Here is an 11,925-nt window from a genome sequence, read left to right on the forward strand (position 1 = left end):
ACCCAGCTATCTGAATTTCTAATAATTGAATCATGCATTACTATTACCTGATTCTTCCTTGTATCTGGGCTTGCCTCCCTAGAAGTGGTTTCCTCAGTATGAGAGGATATGCTGACATCATGTTCAAGAAGGGTCCCAACTATGGGATTGTTTTCCTCTCCTCCAGTTTAATGTTCTTCTTCCCTGAGACTTTCATCCTCCTCAGCAGCACAGAGGCTGTCAGACTGGGGTGGGACTATACTACTGTGTTCCTGAAAGTCTTATCTATGTACCTCTCTGTCTCTCTTAGCTCCTCCTGTTCAGCCACTCTGGCTTCAAGAACCCATACTGTGTTTCTGAGGGCCATGAGGTGCTTGCACTGTATGCACACATACACCACCTGCCCACAAAGCAAGCAATCATGCATGCTGCATTCAGTACATTAAATTACATAGCCCCCAGTCTTGTGCTGGACTTCTTCCTGCATTCATTTTACTCTTGCACAAAGGTTTTTTGGAGGTTTTTTTTGTTTTTTTCTTTGGGGAGGATGTTATTGGCCTAAGTTTAGAGTATGTTTGTTAGGTGTATCTGCTTCCTGCACTTTCTCATTAAACTCCTCTATTTGCTAGCTTATCTGGTTGCTTAGGAACTGGCTTTTTAAACCCCTGTTCTCCTTGAGTTAGCCTACCCCCTTGTCAGAGCTAGAGAATTGTTAGTAAGCTCTCAGCCTTGCCTATCAGGCTGCTTGGCTCAGCATATAGCCCCACCACAACAGATCACACTATACTCTTGGAATCAAGCAAGCAAGCAAGCACAAAAAAACCCAAACAAACTAACAGACCAAACTCACCCCAAGGATCGCGTCATCTCTCCTTCTTCACCTGGTGAACTCCCTCACAAAACTCCTGTTAGATGTTCCTGTTTGCTAGTGTGATATTATCTGATTAAAATATGACCATATAGATCATTGTTGCAACCACGGTAATATATTTGCAACAAATCTTGTACAAAGGTTCCAAGTGACAGGTTTCAGAGTAGCAACTGTGTTAGTCTGTATCTGCAAAAAGAAAAGGAGGACTTGTGGCACCTTAGAGACTAACAAATTTATTTGAGCATAAGCTTTCGTGAGCTCAAATAAATTTGTTAGTCTCTAAGGTGCCACAAGTACTCTTTTTCTTTTTGTTGTCAAGTGAGGCGTCTATGAGAAGGTTATGATTTGCTGGTTATGATTATGCTATCTGTATGCATGTATCATTTTTGTATTTGAAGTTATGAGTATTGGCTCTATACCTGTATTTCAAATGTTTGCTCCTGGGGTAACGCCAACAAGTTAGTTAGCCAGCACATTTTGGAGGAACTATTCAAATTAAGTGGCTCATCAGGAAACACTTAACTGACAATGGACCATGGGAGATGCCCATCTACACTGAATGGACTGTCCTGCAAACATGCTGTTTGAGGTATAGAAAATGGCTTCTACTGTATCCAAACCTTCATGCATGGACATGTGACTTGTCCATGTGACTCCATACACTATCTTGTCGCCTGTGAATCTCCACTAGCTGTGCTGAAGGCTTTGTTTAAACAATGGATTTCCCTCCACATGGCAGAAGATATAAAAGGCCCTGGAAACCCCTCCATTTTGCCTCTTTCCTGCCCAAACCTCTGGACTATTCTATTGGGAGCATTCTAACGAATGAATTGAGGACCTTCCAAAAATTTGGAAGCAGCAGTTTATTCCATCACTGCTACAATCCTGAACCAAGACCTGTGCAATTACTGTATGTATTTGATTACTTTCACCTATTTTAACTCTCACCTTTCTTTCTTTTTATGAATAAACCTTTAGATCTTAGATACTAATGGATTGGCATCAGCATGATTTTTGGGAAAGATGTAAGTTATATATATATGGCTGGTCCTTTGGGCTCAGAAGCACTTTTATTTGAAGAGATTGGTTTTAAAGAACCACACGTCTCTAAGTCTAGTGCTTTTGGTGGTAAGACAAGGACTGGATTGTCCAAGGAAACTGTTTTTATGACTTCTTGTTAGCCAGTGTGGTGAAACAAAAGTTTACTTTTGTTGCTGCTTTGGAATATCCTATGGGGGATTAGCCACCAATCTTGGGGTGTACTTTCCCTATTTCTCAGCAGTCACTCTCAGTTGTGGCCCAAGAAAACACAATTATAGCTAGCTTCTCTGGTTGTTTAGGAGCTGCTTTTTAAAACTTCTGTTATCCTCCAGGTAGCCCTGGCCCCTTGTCAAAGTATTCTATAGGGGTTAGGGATCAATTTGGCCAAGCAACTTTATGTTTATGGGTTCTTTGAAAACTGGTCACTTGGAACAATTACTATTCATTATTTGCCATACCACCTACCAATCATGTATTGTTTTCATTTCTTGATTTGGTTGATTTAAGCCTGGTCATTGGGAATATAGTGAACAACAAATAATGAACAGCTTTAGTGCATGACAATATATGTATTCCTATGAAGAGCAGCCATTCACCCCAAAACCCATGTCCACAACTATTAATGAACAGCACATACAAAGAGTATGACACAAACAAAACAGCTGGTTGGAATTTGAACAAATATACATGAACATTTTAGTTTTTGCAGCATTCAGCACCTCACAGTATCAGCTGCAAGCTTTGTATCTTTATGTTGCTAATTGAGTAACACCAAGGGACAAAGTAAATCAATCAGGATAGCACTCAAAGATACTATTAACACCCTCCTCCCCCTCAAAAAGCCCACAACCCTAACTCCTGGTTATGTTGGTATTTTGGACCAAGTATAATCTGATCAGCATTCTGTTCCTCCATCATAACATGCCGGAGTGCAGAGGGAAATCCTCAGAAACATGAAGAGACAAAAGGAAATTTCTGTGCAACCCCCTTTGCCACACTTAGTAGTGCAGGAGAGAAGAAAGAGGATGATAATGATAGAGCCTGCAGCTTTTTGTTAATGAGAACATCCATCAACTAATCTAGGTAAGAAATGCGCCAGTTTTCATGCCATAAGTTATTTATGAATAAGTTTAAGCAGTGTACAAATCATGGTATATATAGCGTATGTTCATAGCCACTGCCACTCTCCTAAAATGCACTCTGTTGATTTCAGTATCAGGAAAAAAAAGAACTCTGCCATAGCAGTTGCACTCTCTGATCCTCCTGTTTTTTTTTCCTGACGGTATGCAGCTACGACTCTAAATGAACGCAAGTTACTTTATGATAATTTTTCATAGCAGAACCCCATTTAAATTAAACTGCCCCAAATAGTTTGTGACCATCACCCCGATGTTTGCTCTTATTCCGCAAAGCATTCGCACATGCATCTTATGCAGATGAATCAGTTGAACTCAACAGGACTACTCAGATCCTTAAAGTGAAGCATGTACTTTGCTTTGCTGGATCATGGACTTTGATGGCAGTGAACGTTACGTTTCCCTACTAGCATGCTCGAAGGAGCTTTCTAAACGTTCAGCTGTTTAACAAAGTTCATCCCATATCAAGTCAGCTTTGTGTTGTCAGAATATTGTAAGAAACAAAATTGATTTTCGTTTGGGGTACTGAAAATCACTTGAGACAGTTGTCATATTGTTGGTGACACTGGGCATCATACTAGGTAACTCGGGAGGGTGGAAGGCCACGAGTGCCGAGGAAGCCCCCCCGAGCTAGGCCCAGACAAACCAAAGCCTCTCCATTCCGTGAACTTTCTGTAATCCTGCCAGACTATGAGGAAGCTAGTATAAAAACAGAGACAGAAAGCTGCAAAAACAGTTTAGAGCAGACAGCCTGCTCTCAGAGACAGCCTTCAGACAGCTCCGGCCAGGGTAAGCGTATAGATAAGAAAGGAATGTTTTGCACTAGCTTTCTGCAACACAGGAACGGATACAACCAAATAAGGCAGGGCTTACATAATGCTAATGAGGAAACATTTAATTGGCTGCTTTGGCTGTATTATTGTACAGGGCAATAGGTAATTGGTTGTATATGCTTCTGTAGCTAAGTTGGGAAAAAATGTATAAATTGTATGAGGTAATCTGCAGTCGGGGCTGCAGGATTTGAGACAGGTGTGTCTCCCTGGGCCTGTTTGCAGCTGCAAATAAACTCTCTGCTTCTCCACCCCATTGTGATTATTGGGTGACGCATACCGGGCAACGAACCCCTACTGTTGCTTGCCTTGGGCACTCTGTGCCGGCAACAATATAGGCACTGACTGTATAAAATATAAGAACAAATTTAGGGGGCTCTCCATCCCGTTGGATAGTGTGTCACAGGACAGACCAAATACCTCTGTGTATGCTTCCCACCACTGTGCTATTTATTGTGATGGTATGAGTGGGATATAAAGAGAGAGAGCAGATCTTATTGTTCAAGAAAATGAGAACAAACTATAATTGTTTTACGAGCTTAATCGAGCAAAATGGAATGAAATAAAATAGTGACAAAACTCTGGCTGAGAGTGCTAAGTGATTAGTGGGGAATTTGATTGACTCAGAAGGATCATTGCTGAGCATGTTAAGAAAGCGAGAAGTGGTCTGGAGACAAAGAACAAAACATTCAGGAGACTGAGCTTGAGTGCCATCATGTAGGCAGCCAGCTTCATAGCACATTCAGCCTCTGGAGCTCCTCAGGTATGCCAAGATTGTAGCTACCCATGAAGGTATCAGGATGGCAAAGTATTTAGGAATGGCATTCCAGAGATGAGTGTGATGTAATACTGGGGTGCATGACTATATGTGAATGTTAAGAGGCTTTCACAGTATAAAATGGAGATGGAGTTTGGGAAGCAGGGGTCTAAGCGCAGATACTAAACAGTTATGAGTAAAAGAGGAGAGATCAAGATAAAGCAGGGAATGCTAGAAGCCATCCCCCAGATGCTTTGATAAGTACTGAGTATCACTGTTGACAACTACATGGAGGCAGATATTTGGACAGAGGCTAGGGAAACTTGTGGAGATATAAACTATCTGATCTTTTATTTTATCACACAAATCTCAGGTCCAGATCCTCAAATGGTGTAAATTACTGTAGCTCAATTGACTCTGCCTCAGAATCTGGCTCTCAGATTTTACTTGTCCACTGACCCTCACCTGCCATCTTTAGAAAGCTATCATAGGTCTTTGGAAAACAAAATAAAAGTTTAAGCTGTCAATCAGCATTTTACACTGTTTTGAGATTGCCTTTAAACCCAGTCTCTGCAGCAGATTTTAAAAGAAAAAAAAAGGGCGGGGGGGGGGGGGGGCGGAATGAAAGCATGTATTGTAAATATTTCTGGCTCTTGCCTCACATTACCATGTCAGGTTAACAGAGACAACTGCTAAAGTAAATTCAGATTGTTTTAGAAGGATAAAGATTGAGGGTTTCATGGCAAGGGAGTTTTCAAGTTAATTAATTTTGGGGGGAAAAACTGTTAAAGTTAATATTTAGGAATTGCAATCTGTTTCTGAAAATAATCAGAATTGGTTAAATAAAATCTAGCCGCAATAGATGAGACTGGATAGCTACCCAGGTTGGACGATTAGTGATAATTGAAACTTTAGAAGTGTCCTGCTTGGTACCTTCTAATAACTTTGGTAAGGTTGGTAATTATCCTGTAAAAGTACCTCATTCTCAAACCTGCAACTTGTTTTCCCACATGAATGAGACTGTTATTGCATACTGACTTAAATGTTAGCATATAGGCCCAGATGCCACTTAGATTTATTGTGTGTACAGTTATGTAAGTCTATCTATTTTTACATCCTCACCCCCATAGTATCTGAATGCTTCACAATCATCAATGGATTTTGTCCTCAGACCTGTGACTTAGGAATGTATCATACTAATTCTGCAGATGAGGAATTTAGACACAGATAGATTAAGTGTCCAAGTTCACACAGGAAGTCAGTGCCTGATCCAGCTCCCAAGTCTTAGCCTAGCAATCTATCCACTAGACCATCCTTCTTTCCCCATCAGATGTTAGTAGAGAACTGGCTGTCTAGCAGCCTGAAGAGGTTAGTGATTTGCCCTCTCAGGATTGTCTTCTGACTAAAGCTGGTCAGAGAAACTTTGCTGCAGCAATTCACTGGAATATGTACTTCTGTTGAAATGGAAATGCTTCACAAAATCAGGGTATCCATTTATGGAACTCAACAGTTTCAATTTTTCATTTTGAATTGACTTTTTGTCTTGAATTGGTTTTTAAACTTTGTATTTTCTTATATGCTGTGATTTGATATGAGGAAAAAAGAGTCAAAATCAAAACAAAATGTTTTGATCAACCTACAAAGAAATTTTGTTTGGAATTTTCCTTCACAGAGATTTTCAAAATTTGCAGTTTTCATTCAAAATTGGAACAAAGTCAGATTTCAAAATCTCAAAATCCTTTGCAAAATGAAATTTCTGTCATTTGTACATGTCTACTTCTGACCATTGTTAATTGTATCATGTGTGAAAGTGAAAACATTAAACAGACATACTACTGGACACAGTAAAGGACAAGATTCACTCTGAATAGAAATGAAATCATGTGCAGGCAAAGAAACACAAAAATAACTATGATGGGCCCCATATAGTTCAAGCTTCTTCCAGGTCTTTTAAGATAAATTCTTCCTAGAATCCAATTGAACGTAAAAAGAGAGGGGAAAAAAGACAAGAAATTAACTCAAGTCCCTTTTTCCCAGAGAGCTAACATTGCGTATGCCAACATAACAATCTTTATCAGTGTGCTACTAAAAATACTAAGAGAAAATAATTTACTCAGTTAAAACGCATTGAAACCTCCCTTTTGCAGTTAGTCATTTTTACAAGCCTCAGGATTTCTCAGCCTCTGGATTGCTTACACTGTTCATCTAATGTTTTTCATTGTCTAATTTTCAATATACCTTTAATTCTTCAGACCCATTTGTTTAGTACCTTTCCCTTCACAATTAGCTGAAAATTATTTTAATTTTTCTTTTCTCCCAAATCTATAGTTATGAAACAACCTATCATTGCCACAAAATTGATACAAGGTTTTTTTGGCTTTGTGCCATTTGTTTCATTCAGAAACGATTGCATGGTTGGTGCCAGCACCACATGAAAAATGGGAGTATTATGGCCACTTTATAATTTTCTCTGAAAATTTGATAACCAAATCTCTCCTGGAGCTTCAACACAAGCAAAAACTGCTGCAGAGGTGGATAGGAAAAGTTCTACATTTGGATTCTAACCTGTGAATCTGCCTTTCTCATATGATTTTTTTAAAAAAAATACATACGCACCTGTGTCATATTGTTTCCTAAATACTATGGGAGTCCACTGGCATAGAGGCAGAGTATGTACTCCTACACCACCTCCCTCCCAGAGTAAGGGACATATCTGGGAGAAAGAGGGCCTGGGCCAATATGGAAATAAAGTCAGGATGGAGAAGCCACAAACAATTTTCCTTAACCTGTGTCAGCACATATCAGGGGCAGGTGAGAACCTTGCTCTGTGGGCTCATTAGTTTTTATCTGTAACCTCTAAACATGCCAGTTAGGATCGGGGCTCCATTATGGTTGGACATAGACCTGGGTGACTATTTTCATCTGAAACTCCTATTTGTAAAAAATGCAGATTTGGTGATATCAAAACAATTTGTGAATTGGTGTCGTTTTGGCCAAATTGTGCTGAAAAAAACCAAAACTAAATTCAAAAAAGCTCAAACCATTTTGTTTAGACTTTTTTAAAATGAAAGTGTAGAACCAGAGGAAGGGTCATGTTTCAGAAGGCTGTCCATCTGGCAGATGAGTGTGATCAAGGCTTTCCAGATACAATACTATCAATGCAAAGCTGCACTCTGTGAGAGAGTGCACCATCTCGCTTCGAGTTCCAGGAGGTACTGTGTATCAAGGATGAATAATGCCTCTTGTAGTAAAAGTGGAGTGTAATTGCTGCAAACTGTTTTAAAAGTTATACACTACACTTGAGCAGTGCTCTTTTTTTAAAAAAAATGACTTTTCATTTAGAAATTTCCTTCAATTTTATCCAAAAAATAAAACTTAAAAGAACACCTGAAATAAACATGAAATGCTTTGTTTGGGCTGACTGAAAGGCTTTGTTTGACCTCTGTCAGAAGGTGCCTCCTCCACGGCACCTCTCATGGCTCCCCTGCCATCCATCACTCCCCTCTTCAGGGCTCCCCAGCTGAACTCCACACCGATCAGTCCTGTGGACCCTTCTGGTAGCACTTTCTTTATTTAAATAAATAAAATAAAATAAATCAATAAACCAAAGTGCAAATACCATTAGGCAATTACCCTGCTGGCCTTAGCCTCGCCCTTAGGGTATTTTCTCCTAGTTCTGGCAGTCCCTGCAGCTTCTTCCTTTATCTGCACTTCCTGCAACTCCCTCAGCACTGACTACTTCCACTTCCTGCTACTCTGATCCCTCCTCAAGTGTTCCTCCTCAGTAATTAGGGTTGGCTGGCCCCCAAGTACCTGTCCATTAAATGGGCAAGCAACCCTGTTAGCATTTTTAAAAAAATATTAAAAAACCCCCAACTTTTTGATTTGCCAAAAAAATTGTTTTCAGGTTGACCTGGAAATTATTTATTTTATTTTGGTATTGCCAGCAAATCGAAAAATCAGTTATCTTCCGAGCTCTATTTGGATTCCATACAGGTACATGGTAGATTTGACCTAATATAAATAGCCAGGCCACCAGTTCTGCATTGGATTATTCACCACTTAAGACTCTCTAATTCCATGTGAGCCGCCTATGTAAAGGCAAGTTTGATCATGCAAATATGGAATTCATGGCCTTGTCATGCCCCTCAGATCCTCCAACAAGCCAGAAAAGCTGGCCCTGCTCAAGTGTAGTGTGCTCAAAAAACTTTTAAAACAGTTTGCAGCAATTACATTCCACTTGTACTACAAGAGGCATTATTCATCCTTGATACACAACGCCTCCTGGAACTCCAAGTGAGATGGTGCACTCTCTCACAGAGTGCAGCTTTGCACTGATAGTATTGTATCTGGAAAGCCTTGATCACACTCATCTGCAAGATGGACAGCCTTCTGAAACATGACCCTTCCTCTGGTTCTACACTGCACAGCACTCAGAGAAAGTTAGGCTTCCCTGTGACCACCACATTTAAGAGGTTCTCATCAGGTGAAAGCACTGGCCATATTTTCAAAAATAGGTGCAAAATAAAGCTAAAAAATGTCTTTTATTATGATTTATTTTGTGTCAGAATGTTAAAAAACACCACCTTCCTTGCTCTGTAGAGGTGGAATTCAGCTGAGATGGCCATTTAAATACTAAAGTTTTTCCTGAGAGATAGAGATCAGTACAGATGAATACAACACCTATGTGATGCTTTCACAGCGCACTTGAACACATAAGTACCTAACAAAGCCTTATGGCATTTTCCATGAAAACTGAAACACGGTATTGGAAGCTTTAATGGAATGGTTCTGCCAAGAGACATCTAACAAATAATACTATAGCCTGTGCACTTTATTTCAACTCTAAGTTATACCTTTTCAGTGATGATTCAAACTTCTGTAATGCAAAGCAGCCACAAGGAAGCTTATTGAAAAACATCATTTGCAATGGTAACAGAGAAATATATTTTTTTTAAATGATGTTCATTCAATTCAGCCAGGCTACTAGGGAGAAGGAACTAGGAAGTAAGGACAAAGGTGATCCTGGCAGAAAAAGTCTATGCACGCCCAAACTCAGGGATGTAGCTTAAACTATGGCTTATGTTGTGCTATCATTGTTGAGTTACTGAGAAAAACAAATTCCCACAGGTGGTGGTAGGGGGATGGAGGAGGAGGCATTTGGACACTAAGGCCACATCTACTCGACAAACTTTGGTCAACGCAAGTTACATTGGCATACAGCCACCAAAGTTAGAACATCGCTTGTGTGTGTACATACTTGGCTGCTTGCATAAACACTACACATACTCACCAGGAGTGCTTCTGTTGATGCAAAGTGTGGTGCACTATGGCTAAGTATCCCAGAGTGCCACAGGCCACCATCAGGCACAATGACTTCCAGGAAGTCTTCTCTTCCCATATAAGTAAACCAGTAAAAAATTTATACTTGTGTCTTGTTAACTTAAAGTTGGGCTGGACACCATCTTTACCTTTATATATTGTAAGGGAAAATGCACGCATACACATACATAGGATTCCTTCCCCTTCATTAAGTTAATCTGTTCTCAGCTGGTGGGCTTGGCTAGACTGTGATGGAGCCTCAAACCAGTCTTGTGGCATAGATGAACCATCCCTGCTATCTCTCCCCACAACTCTTCTACTTCCTATCTGTTCATGGCAAGAATCTCGGTCTCAGGTTCCTCTGAGATACCTATGGAGATCTGTGGCATACTGGCAGGTCTCACCAAACATGGCATGCAAATTGTTGTAAAAGCAGTGAGTCTGAAGCTCTGCACCGGAATAATTGTTAGTTCCCCTGGTCTTGTGGTACAACTGCTGCAGTTCCTTTGCTGTCAAGTAGCACTGCCGCTGATCCCTTTCAGACCTCTTTGCCTGCATCCCCCATGCAATCTTTTCACAGATATCCACATTTCTATGGCTGGTCTGTAGCTGTGCTTGTGCAGCCTTTTCTCCCCACAGGCCCAGGAGATCCAATATCTCCTTGTCTAAATGCATGGAGCCTGTACTGTGGTTCAGGGGTGCACTGTACTATTGACACTCTCTCAGTCTCTCCTGTGGGGACCCTTTCCAAGTGACAGACCTACACTTGCACTCTTCTCAGATTGGCACCCCTCAGTGTTCAGCCACCTTTAGACTGGCTCATCAGGTTACATTACCCACTGTCCATGTACCATATTACCTCCAGCAGGTCAAACAAGATTGGGTCCTGCTGTAGAATCCTCTCTGGGAGCTGTGACCAGCTGCTAAACGTAATGAGAAAAAAAAAAAACTGGTTCAAAAGAGCATGATTTATTTATCTATAGGAACTTCACAAGCAGAGTGAAAAGGGTTAAGAATAATAGAAATCTATACACATAGAGTCTTATCTAAGTATGGCCATCCCTTGCAAATTTAGGTACGCCTGCACTTACCCCGGTGCTCCAGCATTGAGGTCTATGTTACAGTCCATTTCTCTGCAGATCCTCTGACCCTCTCTTCTAGGAGATCCAATTTTTTAACTGCTTACAAGCTTTTTGTTTAAAAGTGTCTGCCTAAAAGCTCCTGGGGTTTCAAGCTGGAGAATTTCCTAACTATCTACCCTTTTGTGAGACTAGCTAAACCCCTATTCCATGGAGATAGTCTTCAAAGGAATTATCACCTCCATTGTGCATCTGAGTATGTCTGCCTACACCCAGTTAGTTTATGTTTCCTGCAATTCAAAGCTAGCTCAAATTGATTTAACTCATTAATTACCCTTTAGCCAGCAATAATCCAATAATCACCATGTCCACAGAAGAAATGTGTATATAAAAATAAACCAGCAAAATTAATACAATAACTTTTACATTCTTCAGGGCCTGATTCTCCATTATGTTACACCAGCTGATGGAACTGCATAGACTTCAGTGGAACTACTTTGTTCTAAAACCGATATAATACAGCCAAGAAGAAGCCTTAGACTTCATGACTTTTTCCCCTCACACTGGCATAACTCTACTGACTTCAGCAGGGAGATCCCCAGTTTATATTGGTGTGATCGGGCAATCAGGCCCAGGGGCCCAATTGTGTCATCTATTCCAAGGTTATATCAGTTCAGGGACTCATGCAACTAATTTTTTTAAAAAATGTACTTCAGAATAAAAGCACGGTGATATGTCCTGCTAAATAAGCAGAGAGAGTGTTAGTTAGTTAGTTGTGCATGCATTTCTGTGCACAGCATTGGGTCCAGAATGTTGTCCATAACATAATGCTGTTCCATAAGCAGTACAATACCATATGAAAATACTACCTTTAAAAAAGAAACACAAAATTGAATCTCCTTACTACCAG

The sequence above is a fragment of the Chelonia mydas genome, chromosome 2 (genome assembly GCF_015237465.2).
Source record: "Chelonia mydas isolate rCheMyd1 chromosome 2, rCheMyd1.pri.v2, whole genome shotgun sequence".
NCBI classification, from domain to species: domain Eukaryota; kingdom Metazoa; phylum Chordata; order Testudines; family Cheloniidae; genus Chelonia; species Chelonia mydas.